This window comes from Zootoca vivipara, chromosome 6 (assembly GCF_963506605.1).
Source record: "Zootoca vivipara chromosome 6, rZooViv1.1, whole genome shotgun sequence".
NCBI classification, from domain to species: domain Eukaryota; kingdom Metazoa; phylum Chordata; class Lepidosauria; order Squamata; family Lacertidae; genus Zootoca; species Zootoca vivipara.
Genome location: NC_083281.1, coordinates 83,109,082 through 83,123,036, shown reverse-complemented (window position 1 = coordinate 83,123,036; position 13,955 = coordinate 83,109,082). Strand labels below are relative to the sequence as shown.

At 44.1% G+C, this 13,955-nt stretch overlaps 1 protein-coding gene across 16 annotated transcripts in view; it reads left to right on the top strand.

Moving 5' to 3' along the window:
* RERE (arginine-glutamic acid dipeptide repeats) overlaps positions 1–13,955 on the top strand; it is a 342,916-nt gene that overhangs the window by 59,345 nt on the left and 269,616 nt on the right. For 10 of the 16 annotated variants that reach the window (XM_035120554.2, XM_035120553.2, XM_035120548.2 and 7 more), the window contains exon 1: positions 7,466–11,793. The exons of the other annotated variants lie outside the window; for them this stretch is intronic. The gene's annotated coding sequence lies outside the window, so the exon portion shown is untranslated. Of the gene's footprint in view, positions 1–7,465; positions 11,794–13,955 lie in introns of those variants that run through there. 16 annotated transcript variants of the gene reach the window in all.

Genomic DNA, 13,955 nt, shown 5'->3' with positions numbered 1-13,955 from the left:
GCTGTCAGTGCACTGGCCTCTGGAAGCAGAGCCACTGTTTTCTCAAGGGAGACATCATGCCAAGCCATAATTTGCAAACCCATTTCAAACCATGGCTTCTAATGCCTAGTGTGCTGGCTGGCTGCAAGCTACGATTTTCCATTTCAGAAATTACGCTAAACCAGGTTAAGCTTCTGTATTTATTTCATTTATTATATACCGTGTTTCTCATATTATAAGACACGCCTTATATTTATTTTTTCCTCAAAAAAAAAACACTATGGCTTATTTTCAAGGGATGTCTTATTTTTTTTCTCCTCCTCCTGCTGCGGCCGGCATTGCTGCTGCGCCTATCACTATATCTTATTTTCGGGGTATGGCTTATATTCCTTGAATGCTTAAAAATCCTGCTATGGCTTATTTTATGGGTATGTCTTAAAATATGAGAAACAGGGTATTTTAAACTGCCCTCCATCCAAACTGATTCCAGGGTGTTAATACAATGTAATAACCCAATAACACATACTGGCAATAAAACTTTGAGTAGCAAGTGAACTATAGAACTATTAAGCAGAGGCCATAAAATCAATTTTAAATGCCTGGGCATATGAAAATGTTTTAAAACAGGGCCAGGGAACCTCCGGCCCAGGGGCCTAATGGTGCCCTCCAAACTTCTGTATCTAGTCCTCAGAACCCCCCCCCCCAAACCACATTTCGTCTCCCCTCTCCCCACGTCATGCACCTCACTGGCCCTGTATCATACCTTGAGTGTTTTTGCTTGACTAATATGTCATTGACAAAAATATCAAACATATCCGTTCAGAAGGAAATCAACCCAGAGTGCTCACTAGAAGGACAGATCCTGAAGCCGAGGCTCCAATACCTTGGCCACCTCATGAGAAGAGAAGTCTCTCTGGAAAAAACTCTGATGTTGGGTAAGACTGAGGGCACAAGGAGAAGGGGATGACAGAGGATGAGATGGTTGGACAGTGTTATAGAAGCTACCAACATGAATTTGACGGGAGACAGTGGAAGACAGGAGTGCCTGGCGTGCTCTGGTCCATGGGGTCACGAAGAGTCGGACATGACTAATCATCTAAACAACGTGTCATTGAACTCTGTTAATGCCTCTGGCTTGCCTGGGTGGAGGATAGAGAGAGCTAACTAGTCTACTGTGAAAAGGTATTATTTGCATTAATTGCCCCACCCACTTTTGCCTCTTGCCCCAGCTCCCACTTGCATCTGGCTGCTGGAAGGTTTCCCAGAAGGGAATGCAGACCTCTGGCTGGAAAAAGGTTCCTCACGCCTATCTTAAAACCTCTTGCCAGAAAACAATTTTAGCGTCTGTTCCAGTTGATCTACCCTGGAAAGGATATTCCAAAGTTGGAATGTCGCTAGAGAAAAGTTCTTCTTTTTGATCCACATGCCACCAACAAACTGGACTTGTAGAAGAGATTCATTTGAAGTTCTTAATGCATGGGAAGAGGGGCACTGTCAGGTATTTGGATTGCAAATTGTTTATATCTTTGAAAGATAAGCACCAGCACCTGGAATTGGGCCCCAAAGCGAATAAGCAGCCAATGTAATTATTTCAGAAGTGTTGTAATATGACCCCACCTGACTAGGCCAGTCAGAATTCTAGCAGTTGTTAAACCCTTTTGTTATGGTCTGGTGCAATGTCTAAATCAAGCCACTGTATTCTCTTGCCCTGCAATCAGTGCAGAGAGTCTGCCTCTTTCAAGTAGGTGGAAAGTGGGGATGGGGAACCTGTGGCCCTCCAGATGATGTTGGACTCCACCAGCCCCTGCCAGCATGGTCAGTTGTCAAGGATGATGGGAGTTGTAGTCCAACATCATCTAGAGCAGGGGTCAGCAACCTTTTCCAGCAACCCTCAGACCATGTGGTGGGCCGGACTATATATTGAATTTTTTTTTAACAAATTCCTATACCCCACAAATAACCCAGAGATGCATTTTAAATAAAAGCACACATTCTACTTATGTAAAAGCACCAGGCAGGCCCCACAAATAACCCAGAGATGCATTTAAAGAAAAGGATACATTCTACTAATGTAAAAACACACTGATTCACAGACCGTCCGTGGGCCGGATTGAGAAGGCGATTGGGCCGCATCCGGCCCACAGGCCTTAGGTTGCCTACCCCTGATCTACCGGTAGAGGGCCACAGGTTCCCAATGCCTGATGCATGGAAGGATAAGAAGGAACCCATCAGTCACTGCTCCTGTAGATCATCAAAGTGTCCCAGCAAAAGATCATGAAGCCTTTCCTTAAAAACCTGCCACCTGTTTACAATTTTATAAAACTGCCCTGCTTGGCTGTCTTGAGGAGATGGACAATTGCAGTGGAGCATGCAAGGAGTTGCTGTTTCAGTGTGTGGAGCAGTAACAGAGTCACTTGCTAGGTTGCTTTTGAGCAGGCAAGTTGCTTGCACTTGCCAGTTTCCTATAATGCGGCTTGTTAATGTTCAGTGCTAGTGAGGTGGAGTAGCTAAGACTGAACCCACAAACCAGGAACTATAGGCTGTGAACTAACTAGGTGGCCTTTATTCATCAAGCTCTGGTCTTTCAGCCTTGGCTCGCCATCTAGGAGCTGAAGATGCATCTCTTTACCTCGGCCTTTGACACTTGATACGCACATTTTATGACCCACCCTATTCTTGTGGTGGTAAGTCGTTATAAGGTTGTATGTTAAATTGTAACCTGCCGTGGGACCTTGGGATGAAGGGTGGGTAATAAATCATCATCATCATCATCATCATTAGAGGGGAATAATATTGACCTATTGTATGGGCTCCTTGTGATGATCAAAATTTTGATTTGTGATATTTAATGATTAACAGTGTGAATACTTATGTGAACACTTGACACAGCAATATAAATGCTGTGATTATGATGAGGGAGATTAGTCCTAATGTTTTACTTTTTATATTAAAGTGATAATGCATTTTGGGTACTTCATATTTAACTATGATTTTGGGTGGCATATTTATGGAGAAAGAATAGAACATTTCAAGGTTGGAAATATTTTAGCTTCCTCCCTACCTCCTTTCCATAGTTGCCAAATAATTAGAAATTGGCACTGGCCCTTTGCATGAGGAGTCAAGGAGGATTATTAGGTGCCAATGCCAAGATTTTAGACTTCTGATGAGGTGTTTGGGTCTTTTCCAGCCCTGGAAGATCCTGGGGTTAAATAGGCTCACTTTTAACTTCATGGTTTTCATAGACAGTGCTCAAAGGAAACATACACCATTTGCTCTGTAGTTGTAGTTTGGGATGGAATCAAAGCATCCCATGTTAGTGAGACTTGAAGAGACAAATACCTTCCACTTTTGAAATTAATAATAATAGTGAAAATTATTTTTGAGTTACTGGTGCTGTGACCTGTGGAATCTTCCTTATGCAATATTCTAAAACTGCCAGTTTCTCTTGTGGGCGCTGGGGTGGTGGTGACAGTTGGTGGCAAGATATTAAAAAAGACAAGACCACAGTCAGTACCTGCTGAGCTTTCAAAGTACAGCCTGCTGAAAAGGAGAATTTAGATGACTCAACGCAGTGAGAGGCAGAAGCAGGCTACTGATAAGAAAGCACAAAAAAGGTTTCAAGGAGAGAAATGTGCAGTGCATGTGTGTAAAGAAGCTGTGAGTGTTGCTTAATTTATTTGGATAAAGAAATATATTGTTGGTGCCAACATTTTGGAGAACAAACGTAGACCACATCTGTGGTACCAACCTTATATTGTGTCAGACCGGCTTAACTGTCATGGCTTCCCACAGCAGAACCATGTGCTGAGTGGGGTATTAACTCTAGTGGGAAGTAGTTAATGAACATCTTTTAACTGGCTTGTTGGATTTCACAATAAAATGTCTATATAGCTAAATCCTGGGTGTGGTTTCTCAGAAGCAAAGTTCCATAATGTCTAGTGAGGCTTACTCACAAGAAAACATGTCTAGGATTTTTTTGTATTTTTATTTATTTAAAAAATTCACTATTTGCAAGGCATTTGGGAAATTTCTGGCTTAGAAAGGCAGACCATCCCCCATCATACTCGCCAATATGTAAAATATCTGTGCACTTTAGGGCTTGGGAAGTAGCCTAATAATACATCACGTGCCCTTACAAATTTGTGTGGGCAAAAAGTTGTAAGACAGTTTTCTGAGGTTCCATGGGGTGGGGGTGGGGAGAGTAGGTTAACAACTTATGCATCCACAGAAAAAGAGGACACTGATTTGCATATGGTAATTTTTATGTATAGGTGCAAATTTGGAAATAATTGCTTTAATTTAAATATAAATACAGTATAGATCAACATAGTGGCTGACAGTGAGCAGGGGCCTGTGTTGTACCTGTTTAGTCAGGTGTGGGATGGATGGGGTTGGTAAGTTGATTGAGCATGGGCAGCAGCCCCTAGTTATTAAAAAAGAGGTAGAATAAGATGTATCCTAACTGGGGACAGGGAGGGAGATTTTTGGCAAACCCTAAGCTCTGTTTGGTATGAATTAAGCAGGTTTGCTTGTTCAGATTCCAGGTCGAGCAGCAACAACACAACAAAGCATCACATCAAACCTGTTTTTAACAACATTTGTCAAGATCACATCTCCATTGTTCTTGATAATGGATTTAACAAACTTTATCCAGTTAGTGCAAATTGTGTTCGCTAAACAAAGCGTGCGAAATTTGTTCTGAAGGCCATAGAGGTTGTGAGCTGTGATCTCTTTTCTCCACTCACCCCCATTCCATTTCCTTCTGGGCGCCCCCCCCCCCACCGCACCAACTGTAGTGACCTGTTCAGTTTTTAAGTGCTTAGTAAATTTTAATAATGCATTTCTAATGTGATCTGTCTGATAAGGCAAAGTGCTCTTACAATTAGTTTTGCCTGCTGAAGTATGTTTATCTGGTAGCCTTTAAGCAGCTGTCTCCTCCTCCTGGCACAGTTTGTCTACTAGGTGAAGTATTTATGCATGCCTTGATAAGAGCTAATTCTCTCAGAAGGAATTTCTGAGAATGGCTGCTACCCAATAGATATTGGGGGTATATATCCATTTAATGTTCTTCAGGTGTACTAAAGCTCTTGCAAGAAGGTATAACTTATTTCTGTGCTCTCTGTGTAGAAAGTAGCACCTTGGTTGCATACCATTGAATGTTTTTGTGGGCTGTGCTTTTTGGCAAGCCCCTGTCCCACCTCCGGTCCCTGTCCCCGTCTGATGTGGTGCAGTTTGTTTATGTATGCCAGTAGTTTTGAAATGTTCCACTTTCTGGGAATCCTTTCTATCTTGGTGCTGTGCATGTGCAGCAAAGTCCCAGACCTAGCTGATGTTTCCAATGAAATGAGGTGATAGAATTTTGGATGGGTGCAAAGTGAGTCTGGGAAAGACTTCTGCCTGGGATACACTAGCTCAACCAGTGTAGACAGTGCTGAGTCGGGTGGACCAATGGTCTGATTTGGCAGAAGACCACTTGATAGTGTCAGTAGGACTTCGCATTGCAGGTGGGGAGGGGGAGATTATACTTGTGATTGCTCTCTTCATGTAAGAGAGCCCTCACTCCATAAGATACTCCATGAAAGTAGAAAGAAAGCTCATAGGGTATTTTCTAATTACAGGGAGGTATGTATAGACCAGGCCTTGAATCTTGTGAAAGGCTGACCAGGCCTCTCATTGTGTCAGTGGACCAGTGGGAACTGTGTGAATGTGCCTTAGAACAGGCTGAATGCTTTCCCATTACCTGCACATCCCAAGTGAAGACTATTGATCACAGGCAGAGAAGCTTGTCTTCCATTTTTTTTCTTTGTTGAGGGACCCCTGATAAACTTCAAAGGAAGCCCAGGTTTGAAAACCATGGAGCAAACATGTCAAGCATACGGAGTATTTAAGGTTATAGGTGACTCTTCAGTCCTTGAAGCAATCTGTGTTCACCTGTTTAGGCTATTTTCTCTCTCAAACACACACATTATCTTATTCAAAAATGCACTTTCTCTCTCTTTCTCTCCTCTCCTACAAATAGCAGGAGTTAATGACAGTGTGTCAAAGCTTTACTTTGAATTCCCTCAGCTTTTGTTGGTTTGTGTCACAACCTTAATGTTACTTAAACTAGGTATTCTATTTAATTATAATGCTTATAATAAAGTCAGATGTCAGCTCACTTGGCTGCATGCTTAGGCCTGTACAAGGCTGAGTGCTTTGCTTGTAACTGCATCCCTTGTCTCCTTTCATTATCTGTTAATGGTACTCAACATGACAGGGTTGTTTTGATAAATGGAGGCAGCACTGAAACACGTCCTGGATTTCTTTCTGCTCAGGATTGGGAGTGGCCTTTACTCTGCATCAGGCAGTTATGCTGAATGTGTGAGCGTGCAGGCAAGCATGCATGTGTTTTAAGGAAAATAAAAAAATTCCTTCAGTAGCACCTTAAAGACCAACTAAGTTTATATTTTGGTATGAGCTTTCGTGTGCATGCACACTTCTTCAGATACAATTTTTTTTTTTTTTTTTGCTTCGACTCAGACCAACACGGCTACCTACCTGTAACTGTGTTTTAAGGGGTATTGCTGTTTAACCATAAGCACCCTAAGCTATTATATGATCTACCACTTTTGTCTGTTGATGTTTTCTCCTATGATTTATTTATTCTGTGATACTCTGAGGAATGTGGATCCTTTTTAGTCAGGTTACCCTTGCTTGCAGCTGGTTTAATTTTAAACTAATTTTAAGTAGAAATCTGTTCAAATCTTTGAAGAGTTGACTTACTTGCATTCATTTGTGTATTAACCATTATCATCTGAGAGTGGATTCCTAATTCATTTGCCTCTTTTTGACTTTTGTGGCTGTGTACACACACTACACATTTAAACACATACACCTCTCCAAGAATCCTAGAAACTGTAGTTTACCCACTTCAGACCTCCAATTCCTAGGATCCTTAACAAACCACAATTCCTAGGCTTCTTTAGGGGTGTGTGTGTGTGCGTGCTTTAAATGCATGGTGTGCACATAGCCTTAGATGCACAAATGTCAATGCACATCATTGCTGAATCTAAAATAGTAATGGGTTCACACCAAAGTGCTACAGGGAGACAGTTTTGTATAGCAGTTAAAATGCCAAACTAGGAAAACACTTTATTGAATTGAAATGTGTGTCCAGTTCCCTATTCAGGCATGAAGTGGCCTGGATAACCTTTGGCCATCATGTATGATCTCTCAGCCTAACCTACCTCACCAGTTGTTGTTGAGGTAAATTGGGTGGTAGCACCATGTATGCCATCTTGAGCTATTTGCAGGAATGCAAGGTATAAATCTGCTGAATCAGATTTGGTGCATGTGCTTCATACAGTGCTTGAGAGACAGTTTGCAAGATCTGACACTATTACCACCCTGCATCTCCTCTGGCAGTTCTGTTTTCTCTTTCTAGAACTGACATGGGGAGGGAATTTCAATTTTTGTTTGTTGGTTGAGTAAAGTTGTTGTTGTTGTTGTTGTTGTTGTTGTTGTTGTTTTTTACCTTGCTCCTTTTACAGTTGAATCTGCATGTTGTAGCCCATGATAAAATAAACAAAGAGGATATAGTAGATCAAATAACAAATCAGGGAGATTCATACCTTGACAGGCCAAATGCAACACCAGCAGAAGAGCCATCAGAGAAGTAATGAGATTGACCTCTTTTGGCAAGGCATTCCAGTTTTCAAGTGTGGCCATAGAAGTGTGATTTAGTAATATAATGTTAAGAAACAATTCTGTGAGACTGTCTAGAGATATCATGTATGCTGCTTTCTCATCCTTCTAAGCTTATTATCTGCTTTTCTATTGGAAATACAATGTTGTTTAAGACTATGCACTATTCCTCCCTGTGCACCCTCTACAGTATTTAGACTCTGTCTCTTGAACCTATGCAATGTTTCAGACACTTGAGCCAAGAGAAGGAAAGGAACATTGTAATATTAGGGGAGTCATGAAGGTGCTGTAAGAAATCGAGAGCTTTTCTCTCTGAAAAAGACCACCTTAAATACCTTGACCAAGATAACACAAGGGGCTGCATTCACACTGCTCCTTGATTACCAACTTTACTACTACAGTAGCTACTGGAAAAGCCTGTACAGTATTGGTATTTGAGCCAACATGGTTCTCTGCACCAGAAAGGGATACTATAAATGTAGCATTCACCTCTTCTGGCTGATGTGTTTGGTCCAGTTTAGTTGTTACTGGAAATGGTCAATAATAGTTTCAAGCATTTCAGGGAAGCTGGTATTAAGATGGAGACACTTACAGGCGGACAGGTGGCACGGTTGGTGTTCCTGACTGGAGATAGCTGAGTAGAGTATTTTTTGTTAAAAGCTGTCCCCCTTTATTCTGTAGTCTCTCTCAGGAAATGAGAGTGCAGTTTGGGGGTGGATCCAGGCCCCTAAGGAATTATCTGAATGCTTTACCTTATTGTAGGCAAATAGGGAGAGCACAAACTCACCACCTCCTGAAATGCCCCACATTTTTCAAGATTCTCCTAAAGGGGGTGAGGTGCTATATTGCTATGTGACTGTGACATTTGATGAGCCATTGTCACTCGTGGCCCTTTCAAAGTTGTTGGATTACAGCTCTCATCATCCTTTGCCATGGTAGCTGGGGCTGATGAGAGTGAGTCCAGCAAATGCCCCCCCTTGCAATAGTAGCTTCAGCATTTCTGTTTCCACCTCAACTGTTTAGCTCACCCCCCCCCCCATATCTTTTTTCTCATAATGAAGAAGGCTAGACTAAGGCATGCTAGTCTCAGAGGTATGTGTGTGTCTATGTAGAAATGGTTAAGACTGAGATTCATTGCAGAAGAAATATACACGTTTCTGAGTACAACTGCAGAAGACTTTTTCATTCATACTAGCCTGTTTTCTGCCATGCAGACTTATGATGATGCTGGTGATTGACGACACATTTTTTCACATAGCCTGAATATGTGTAAGACAGGGAGAGAATTTTCCTGGAATCGCTGGGAGGTAAACACTACATCAAGCCATGGCTGGAGCAATCTGTCCTTCCTGTGGCTTGCTGTGTGTGGCAGGCCACACTTGATTAAAAAATTGGAAGAGGGGCTAAATGAAATGTCGGCTTTTGTCGCTTGACTCTGGGATTGATTTTTTTTGGCTCTGGCCAGTGCAGTTCCATCACTGAGCCTCTTGGTTATGAAGCTTATTTTCACTGAGCACATTCCCCTCTGATGGGCTCCCATTGAGAAGCTAATGTGCGGCGCTGATCTTTCAAGGGAGCCGAGCTTGCAGTACAAGCTGCCTTTCTGAGTGTATTGATCACAGGGCGGCCTTTCGGGTGGCAAAGGGTGTTATACTTCATTAGCTGGGTTGGCGGTTTAGGCAGCTGCTTTTCGCTGGTGCAGAATAGATTAAAGCTTCAAGTACAGACCTTTAAAAGAAAAGAAATCTAGCAAAGGCCTTGAGAGTACAACAGTTTAAATAAAATGCCAGCTGCTAAAGCAATAAATATACAATCAATAATAAGCAATAAATGTGAAACCTGGATACCGAGGCTAAATACTGAGCACTAGCTTAGGTGAATTGGTTGCTCCTGTAACCTACTAGCTGTCTGGGCATTTTGGGTGGAATTCAGTGGCATGTTCTCTTCCTTCCCATCCTCGTGGTGTATCCTTATGGTAATTCTAAACCTGGGGTATAAGTGCAAAGATGAGCTTCATATTATAGTTATTTATGGTTATGGAACACAATGTTTATATGACATTTAGTGTGCAGAATCAGAAAATTTCTTGGAGTTGGTGGGGGGACTTCAAAGCTAAGTTTTCCTTGGAGAAGACCCAGTGAAATTAGTTGACCAAACTTGCTCATGGGCATTAATTTCAATGAGCCTTTTCTGAACAGGTTTGGCATTTGAAATGACCCTGTGTAAAAGTGATCATGACACCCTTTTTAACCTCCTTTTTTTAGATTTAACTGAGGTAGCATTAAACAGCTAAAGCTAAAAACCGCAATAAAAGAAAAGAGGACAGAGTTTTTGAATTATCTATCCCCACAGTGCTGGTGGTGGTCCACAAATCCTCCATTTTCTGGTTACCTGTGCATTGCAGTGTGGGGAATGTGTTTTGTTTGTGGAAGCAGCTATAATTTTGGGGAGGGGCAAAACCATCAATGTATTTATTACTTCCTGGTGTGCTCTGGTGCATGGGGTCACGAAGAGTCGAACACGACTAAACAAAAACAACAACAATCATTGCATTAATGAGTTTGGGAGGGGTGGTTGAAATGTTTTTTGTTCCCGTGCAATGCCATGTTTTGTTTGAAAACAAAGCTGGCACGGGGTGTGTGGGTGCACCTGCATTAGTACATCTCACATTGCATTAGGTGTAGTTCTTCTCCAGTGTAATGTTAAAAGGGAGCGCCTGCTGACAGATGGATATTTATTCTCCTGTGCAAAAAGGGGGCCGGTGGTGTAGGCGGATTTTAACAAAATGGCTTACTGGTTGAATCAACTGCAACCCAATCCTTCTGTGTAGCCATGATGCCTCTAATGTGCCACTGAATTGGCATTTTTTGCCTTTCGCATCCTCAGCGTTATTTGTCCCGTTTCCCCCCCCCCCGCCCCCGCTGTTTTAAATGTTCCTCCACCTCTCTCCTTTTTGATCTGTGTCTTCTCCACGCCGTGTGAGTGTTTGATCTGCATTCGTGAGAACCGAAGCAGGAAGGTGGGGGGGGGAAGAGAGAGAGAAGGAAGAAGGTTGCTTTTGCATTAATATTCCTGGGCTGCTGCTGCATCTCGCTCGCGCTCGGATGTGAGCAGCGGCAGATCACTCGCGGGGATGCTTTGCCTCTTTAATATCTTGCTTGCAGATGCATTTTCTAGCTGACCACGCTATTAAAGAGCCGCCATCAATCACCCAGCCAGCTTCTCCCTGTTCCGGCTCGGATTGGGGCGGGGGAAAAGAAATCTAGGAAGGGAGGCAGGAGCTGTGCACGCTCGCTCGCATCGCCCAGCATTGGCAAGGATGTCGAGCAGCCCGTGAGCCAAGGCATCCTACTGGCCCTGGTCAGCACAGAGCCGGGGGGCTGGCTGGCTCGGAGTCGGTGGCCCCCGCCGGGCCGCCCTCCCGCCGTTTTGCACTGAGTCTGGTCGGGAGGCAGCGCCAGGCTGGTGGACTCCGCTCCGGGTTTTCCCGCGCGCCGCCGCTTGTTGTCTTTGGGAGGCTGTGCTTCTCTCTCCCTCTCCTGGTGTCTGGGTTGAAAGCAAAAGCGACTGGGTCACACAGAGGCATGTGGAGGTGGCTGCAACCGAGGAGCGGCAGCTAAGGCTGGTGGATGTGCCGCGGAGGGGCCCGAGGAGCGCAGCCCGCCGCGCTAAGGCAGGGAGCTGCCGCCGCCGCCGCCGCTTCCTCCAGTCGGGATCCTTCTCCGGCCCGGGCAATGCCGCCGTTGCTGCTTCTCCTCTTCTCGCCCGCACCACTGCCTGGCCCAGCAGCGGCGCTGCAGTGAAGCGGGGGCCTCCTTTTGTTCGCCAAGTGCATCTCTCTCTCTCTTTCTTCTCTGGCCCCCTTTTTTTCTTTCTCTCTTCCCCTCTCCTCCTCCTCCTCCCTTCCTTCCTCTTCCTCCCCCCTCCCTCCTCCATGGGCATTGCATGTGGGATTGAACGCAGTAGCAGCAGCCCCCTCTTCCTTTTCTGCGTGCCCTGGAGAAGCAGCTCGAGGTCCGCCGGGGTCAGACTGAAACAGCTGCTGTGATTGCAGGCTGGTTGCCTTGGCCCCGCATCTCCAGGAATTCTCCTCGTTGTTCTTGCCGAGCGGAAAGTCCAAGGCTGGCTGGGGTGAGTGAGCCAGTGTGTGCCGCCTGGGGGGGGGGACCTTGCTAAAGCGGGTGGGGATGGTGGTCTGGCTGACTCGCACGCACATGTCTTTCTTTTTTGGGGGGGGGGAAATCCCCCCTCAAGTCTCGCTTACATCTAGGTTCCTTGTGTGAAGACGAGTCAACTTAATGTGCAGTTTGAGGTTGGGGTTCGCGCCCCGAAGCGTGGGGTCATCTCCCTGGATTGCCTAAGTGATGTTTACATTGAAGGGTGTGTGTTTGTGTGTGAATGGGAGACAGAGAGATCACAATCAAGTTGAGTTTCCTCTAGAGTGTAGCTTCGTATTTCCCCAGCCTTGAGAGAGGGAAAAAAATAACTTGAGAAAAACAACAACAAAAACATATCACCAGCTGGGTAGATAAAACACTTGACTCCTTCCACTTAATTTGTAATATCTTAGAAATGCGGGAGGAGGAGGGGAGAGAAAATAATTTCAAGGAAACTTGGATCTGCTTGGTAGGTATTGCGCTAGCTATTATTGGCCTAGGGCACTGTTCCAGAACATTTTAAGGTTACAAGTCCCCCCCCCCTTTTTGTCAGGGGATTTTAAAATTAGTGTTTTTTTAAAAAAAACTAATGTACATTTCTGCTCCCACACAAGTTTAGCAACAACAACAAAAGGTTGTACTAAACTAGGTGGAACTTCAAAAGCTTGCTAAGCTTTTTCGTTGTTTTAAAAAATCCAAGAGAAGTTTGCAGTGCAGGTTTTCTTGTTTTATGGGGGGGCAGAGGGGGATCTTTCACTCTACTTGCTGGAGTGTAGCAGAAGTGTGTACTGGAATGCCTTTTATGTTTTTTTTAATTGGTGCCCAGCTCAGTCTAAAAGGCCCTTTTTATAATATTGACTCAACTTTGTTCTCAGTTGATGTGACAGGGAGACCCGCTCAACCACTTCTTGTTTCCCCGAGACAGAAACCAGCTCTGCTTTTGTTCAGTACAATTGGGATTTTGTTTTCAGCTTCTCTGGAGGGCATGTGGCTTTGCCCTACATGGGGTGCTGTGCATATGTGTGATTGGATGGCCTCCTTCCAGCCATGTGGGATTCTTTAATGATACATGAACCCAAATGGCAGTTGACAGGAGCCTTCCATCCACTTGCTCTGGGGCTGAGCCCCATGGGCAGAAAGAGGGAATCTTGAGAACTGGAGGGATTGTTTCTCTATGAAGTCTTGTTTATCCTTTTGTTTCTGTTAACATGTTTCTGGTCTCTATTTAAATAGAGGACAAAAAAGTAGGGTTAGAAATGCTATATTCTTCTGGTTGTGCATTTCTGGGAAAGAAGTTAATTTAAGCAGGATTGAAAGTCTTAGAAACTGAGGGGGGCATAATTATAGTGTTAAAGGCATTGATCTCTAGGCAATTAGTTCCAGGATTGCAACCAGCTCTGCAATTCGAGGTGGGGGCTGGGTGGGGGCTGAATTGCTGTTTAAAGGCAGTCCATACTTTTCAAAACAGTCCCAGTTGCCTAGTAAGAAATTACACTGCACAGATATCTTCTTCCCCCCCTTTTTAAATAAAAAGATAAGATCTTTAACAACAGCTAGGGAATTAGGAGATTTCCATTTGGATCCACCTCTCTTCTCTTTACCCCCATGTAATTTAGGAGTGTGCTATTTGGTAACAAATCCCTGCGACCTGTGTGTGTGTCTTCAATCCAGGATTCTTCAGTGTTTATTGTTACTCTGCTTGGGCTGCCTCTGTGAGCTTGGCGGGCTGTTCTTCAAATGTTATTTGATCTGGCTGCAGGATAGAATTCACTGGGATTACACTGTGGGGTTTCTCTCTCTCTTCCACCCCCCTCCCTGTGGCTACTGAAAGTTGATGCATCAGCGTGTGCTGTTTAGTAGCATATTTGCTCTTAGACTGTGTGTGTGTGTGCATTCCCTTTTTTAAGCAGGATCCCTGAGAGGGAGGGCCGTTTAGAATTTGCCTTGTTCTGTGGTTCACATTTATGAATTGAGGCGAGGGCTGACGTAATCTCTCCCTCTTGCCACTTCCTTTGTGTGCTTTCTCCTTGTTTATAGCATGGGGCTGCTCTCTGTGTGTGTGAGGGAGAGAGAGGGAGAGAGAGGGAGATTTTTTTAAAAAAAATTCAAACAGAGGCGGTTGTTTTCTCACATGCT